Below are 6,447 nucleotides of genomic sequence, written 5' to 3' on the forward strand. Positions count from 1 at the left end.
GGCTTCCAGGTGATGCCTGTCTTTGCCGGGCTTGTCACTGGCTCGGCCAGTGCCCTGACTAGCTATTTGTCTTCTGGTGCTCACGGGATGGTGGTTCATGTAAAAAATATCTTTCCATATCTTAATAACGACCGACTTCGGCCTTTCGAATACAAGCTAGACACCATATGGAACATGCAACCACATATGACACCGCGAAGTTAAAGCAAGCACCTGGGATGGTGGTTCATTGCGAGCGAGGTCATCAACTCTAGAGCTACGTTTACCGTCTCCATCTGCTGACATTGCACCCTTTATAGCGCTGTAACGTGCCGTGCCTACCCGCGTAGAAAGCTGGAGCAACTTCTCTCTTTTCTTCTCTGCTTCTCTCGAGGCAGACTATGAAATACCCTTGCATAAAAACACAATAGTGAGAGTATGGGTGAAGTGTGTGCAGAACTAGTGCACTGTAAAAGTAGCAGATAGCAGGTGGCTGAAAAATAAATGACAGGAGACATATGATAGCGCTACAACATTGCATGGCAAACAAAATTAGATTCTACTCCGTATGATTTTGTAATATATGAGCACAGGAAATGTAGGTACTCCTCCATCACACCACCACATGTGGTCACATCTAAGATAACAGTCGACTGAAAATAAATAGGTCAGTCAATTTTTTTAATGAACCGTCCGATCTATAAGGAACGGGCAGATGGCCTTCGTCTACCTCCCGCCAATCATTGTTGATGATTTTTCTCGAACCGCCAGCGACCACCGGTCAAGACCCCTGCCTCCATCGCCCCGCCCTCCCCTCGACCTCACACCACCGCCGTGCTTGGCAGCGCCCCCAGGCCATCCCTTTAATCCCGGCCGACCTCCAGGTCGGGCGCCAGTAGCTCTAGGCCCCATACGCCCCTAAGATAAACACCGAGGTGCTGCTTCCCCGGCGTAATAGGCGTACTAGCGCCTATTGCGCTGGGGAATGCTTCCGTTAATTAGGAATCAACTGACCAAAAATTGAAATTCAGGGGGGGCGACGGACCTCTAGCTAAGGTGAAATAGTATATGAGGAGAAACCTTGTGCATCGCGAGTTACTAGTAACATCTAGTATCAAGAAGAAGCGGTCAACTAGTGTCTTCTGTGGGATGAATACCGTGCAAGCAGACACGTAAGATTTGCACGAATAAGGGAAGAGGAGTACGCTTATTGGTTGCCAGTGTGGTCTCCTCCATATGTCGCGGCGATCTTCTTTTTTCTCCCGGGGGAACCGATGTTTTGGAGAGCTGTGGATCCTTGGACAAACCCATGGCCAAATTGTTGACTTTGTTGCCGTGGCCGTATATCAGCGGAGGGGAAGTAGATACGAGGCGGCGAAGGACGGCGTAGCAGGAACAACTCCGGTGCGGTGGACGGTGGCGATGTTGGAGCGGCAGCGGTGAGGCGTAGGACGGCGTGGTTGAACTGGCTCGGGTACGGACGGCTGGGCCTCGGCTTCAACTACTAGCGGTGGAGGGCGTCGCAGTTGAGGTTGCGGTGGACGACTACGTCGGGGTATCGGCTCCGGTGTGATGGAGGAGGGCGGCGATTGATGGGTGGGATGGGGTGGCGGACGGAGGACGCCGGGGTTTCGCGGCTGGTGGAGAGGTAGTTTTTGCACCCACAGAGTATGAATGGGGAATCGGACGGGTGGGCGGGGGGGGGGGGGGAGGGGGAGAACCATGTTTCGGTCTGGGACACGCTTGTTTTTGGCTTTTTTGAATAGAAGAGGGGACGCACTTGTTTGAAATTTGGGGAAAGTACAAACTATGCCACCTCTTAAATTTAGGACCTACTGCTGGTCGGGGGTAGGATGGTAATCCCAGGTGTCCCAAATAGTGGGCGGGAGCGATTTCGGCCGCACGCATGTGTGCTTAGGTGGCCGTTGTGTATGAATGTTTTTCGGAGGCGGTTGTGTGGCGTACTAGATGAATCTACAAACCTACCCCGGTTTAGACCTTTGGACGTCGAGCCGGTAGGTTTCACGGGTCGGGGTTATTAGAAAAGTAATTTCCTTGTACTAGCAAACATTGGTCTCATGCGGTTTCGGGTGAGTAGAGGCTCTTTTGGCGCTTCGTTCAAAATTTTGAAACACAAGCATTCACGTTTAGAGTACTCTTTTTTTGAGGGAAACGTTTAGAGTACTCTTGAACTATGAGGATTGACCTAAATAGACAACGTTATATTTGACCTTGTATGTTTGAAAACCTCATTAAATTATCCGCTTCTTTTTGAAATGTTGACACTTGAAAATCCTATAACTACAATTATTTTGGAATGGAGGAGCTAAATTTGAATCTATTTTGTACACGACTACATATGATATTATGTACAAAATCAGAGCAAAGATTAGTGCCCCCATAATTTAGGGATGATTTACAAATGCCATGATATCAAATTCAAATAATTGAATGGACTTCATGTTGAATTCGATTTTTTTAAACCACCTTAAGTTGAATTCAATTGTATGCTAGTTCATAGGTAGCTATTTATAATGTTTATTGTGTAACTTTCGTATGTATAATGTGCTTTACACACACACAACATGAACTATACTCACGATTATATTCGATTGCTAAAGCGATGCATTGTCTGGAGTTCAAAATACTAACTATGTGGACCAATTGTGTCGAATAATAACATAGACATGCTCAAATTCGATAGAATCTAGATGTCTGGTGGATCAATGACCGTTCCTTACGCGAATTGCAAATATCATGATCCCATCCTAATATTTGGATACAATTTATATCTTTAATCAATTTGTACAGCAGTCTTTTACGTGTAGTTTCACTCTCTGTTGGTGGTCTCTCACACATGCTCACACACTCTCTCCCGAGGTGTCTTTCTCGCACACATGCTCTCGATATAACCCTCCCTCCCTCTCGTAACCATTTACGACTGTTTTCACTAACCTTTATCACAAGCACTCTTCCTCTCGCAAGCATACACACGCACAATCCCCATCTTCCCTTTCTATATACATCGACATGCCTACGTGTCTCCTATACGCACATTATCTTTAGGCCTGTCTCTCACGCATTGTCTCACACCTCTCTTCCTAATCGACGGGTATGATTCTAGCAGAGCATTCTGTAGGATGCCCCTTAAAGTTAGGTTGGATGACTAGTAATATTAGAGATAAAGGGGTTACCTTAGTCCGAGAACCTAGGGTTACAAATCCTAGCCGGCTTTGTCAGTGGATACAGAGTCCTTCACAATTTTTCTATCTTTGTCTTGTGCGACTAGTCATCCATGAGTCTCCCTAAATGCGTCACGGGCCGACCAATGTGGCGCAGGACGGAACCGAACGAAGGGCCTCACCTCGACCCACCGGCCTCACGCGGTGACACACCCTCTTCCCCCATGTCTCGTTATCTTCTCACACCCACACATACCAACACAAACACCACACACACAAAAAATATTCTCCTAGTGCCTCTATCCCCTCCCCCCTTGCATATACACACCCCCTTGCATATACTCACTCAAGGGAATATCTCCCCGTGAAGTCATATTGGTCTCTCTCTCTAGACCACTCTCATTTCTCGTGCTATCTCTCCCACGCCACCATCCCCCCCGCTGGCCCCTCTATCCATGCCTCTCTCGAATACGTAATACACACACATACCTCTCTAGGCCCTGCCAAATGCATCAACTACACATTCACACATGTTACATCACGTACCCCATTGATCTAAAAAGCCCTCTCTTCACGTTTATTTCGCATACAACATTCCTTTTGAATAAAGTGTGGCCAACAAATTATTTTAGAATTTCTACATATATACAACATTACAAAGTTATATGGAGGAGTACGAACGCTAATTTGCATTGCATGGTGCCCACAATGATATTTATTCCGCACTGTGAATTTGTATATTTTTATACTATATACAAAGTTAGTCATAATAAAGAGAAACAAAGAGCATCCCTCTCTCCATCGCATACCCCCCCTCTACGCCCCTTTCACGTATGCACACAAACTATCTCCAGGTCCTCTAAAAGTAAGCCCCCAACACATTCACGCATGTTTCATCTTTCTCTCGTGATATATACAATGACAATCATTGTATTTGAAGCGAAAGCACGATACGTACATTGGACTTCAGAATCCACTCATTACGGTCACCATTTACGTTTTGTGGTTATTATACAGTCACGGGCTCACCGTACAACTCTGTATTTGCACAAGACTAGTTTACCAGTTAAACGCTCCTCGTGGCACCTCTAGTGTTGCATCACATTATCTCTCTACCATCGGGCCCACCTGTCGGCTTGTTTCTACTCTACATCTACACTCTTATAAAGTACACTCTTATAAAAAACCAGAGTTGGTGATGATGGTGTGCCTGCCATCCTGCAATATAGGCCGTGCGATTTATATCTGACGGATAGGAAAGAAACTATGGCAATTTTGCAAAAAGGTACCCACACACCTCTCCACATTTGCAAATAAGGCCTTCCCTCGTTCATCCTTTTCTCTCAATAGATAAACTAGTCATACAAATGCATCTTGATGTTACGTGCAACGAACGGGCATCTTGCTAGTAAGAATGAAAACTAATGAGAAAAAAATATTGGACGATGGTTCGAAGTCATGACTGCGGGCACAGCGGACAAGGTTGCCTTGTATTGGTATGCTTAGCCGTCTGTTTTAACACACAGGAGCTGGTGTGGTGATTATACACACATGCACGCATGCAAACAAACTGCATGCACGCAACACTCACACGAACACATGCACCCACGCACGCACGCAACACTCACACGTACACACGCAGCCACGCACGCACGCAACACTCACACGCACCCACACACGCATGCATGCACACACGAGTACACCACACGACCAACACACACTCTGCACGCTCAATTGCTCAACCTACACGTGCATGCACACACATCAGGCCCTGACAGACACATACACAACCAGGTGATTCCTGCGCACGGGTTGGAGTCTTGTCACGCCTGCGTAAATTTGTGTTTATCTGACCTTTTCCTTATGCGAACTGACAGGTGGGACCCACAAGGAACATGGTCAATTTAACTAGTCAACATGGTGCCATGCAGACTATTTGGCCGGTGAACACAGTGCAATCCGATGCTGAATCATGAGCAATTGACCGTATAATCACCGCAAAACGTATATAGTGACCGTAATCAGCTTATTCTGAAGTTCGGTGACCATATTACGCTTTTCTCTCTATAGGCCCTCCAGAACTTCATCTCTAAACGTTCTTGCATGTTACAACTAACAACTATGCAATACAGCACTACTACTACACTCTAACACAATAAATCATATGTGTTTTTAGTTGCCTAATTATTCAGTTTGCATATATTAAAATTGCCTTTGAAATGTATGGCCAGTATCATCTACCGCGCAGGAAAAATCCCGCCCTTTCCTGTTTAATCATGTTTGTATCGATGGATCGTGCGAAGCAGCAAAACTATAGTACTATACAGTACAAGTGACAGTTCACTGGGCCCTCATGTCGTGTACTCCTCCATCGTAAGAGTGGAGCGCTTGCTTTCATAAATCTTCTAGTCCCTTTCGCCGACATGTGGGACATCAAGCTACCGGGTCCACGTGCCATACCGGAATACAATGCAGAGTAGCCGGGGTGAAGCACCCCAGTCATGGCGCCGGCGTAGTAATGAGCAATGAGGCGTGAAATCACAAAGCTGCATCTTTCCCGCAGTTAAGTTGGAGGGACGAAGTAATAATGCTAAAAAAGAAGTTGGAGGGAAGAAGCAACCATCATTTCACTCGTTGCTGAATCCGCTTCTCCCTCATCTTCTTCGAGTTAACCACGTGTTGCTTCTGCCGTTGTTCTGCCTCATGTGGGACGCGGATTGGCTTGGTAAAGCACTGACACGTGGGACCGCATGTTAGCAAACCGCCAGGACAACGTCCTCTAAAAATAAGAAACCTCCCCCGCCATCCGCGCGGCAAAATCACCTCCTTTTTACCAATCTTGATTCTATAATTTTTTAGATCAATATAATTGAGATTTGTATAGATAGCACACAGGAGCAACGTCAGGACCCCGATCCTATGCCACACCGATCTAGCATCTAACACCTCATATCACTTTGCGGCCTCACGCACGGTATTCCCACAGGTGTCGCCTTACCAGGCCCGGGACCGTTTGCGCCTTTTGGCTCATGTATATGAAAGTGTCGCTAGCATCCACATGACAAAGAACTCCGGCTGACATGGCTAGTCGTAAACCCAAAGTGGCACTAACTTACATGGACATGCATAGATGACCCAACAACGAACGTGTCGGTCATCAGCGAGTGAATCCAGGCTGTAGCAACTGGGCGAGCAGGACTCCGGAGAATCCGGGCTGTAGCAGGCTAACAGGACTCCGGTAGACACCGCGTCACTTTTCCCTGAAGGGACGGACACAGGAACGAAG

Source organism: Aegilops tauschii, chromosome 2 (genome assembly GCF_002575655.3).
Source record: "Aegilops tauschii subsp. strangulata cultivar AL8/78 chromosome 2, Aet v6.0, whole genome shotgun sequence".
Taxonomy (NCBI): Eukaryota; Viridiplantae; Streptophyta; class Magnoliopsida; order Poales; family Poaceae; genus Aegilops; species Aegilops tauschii.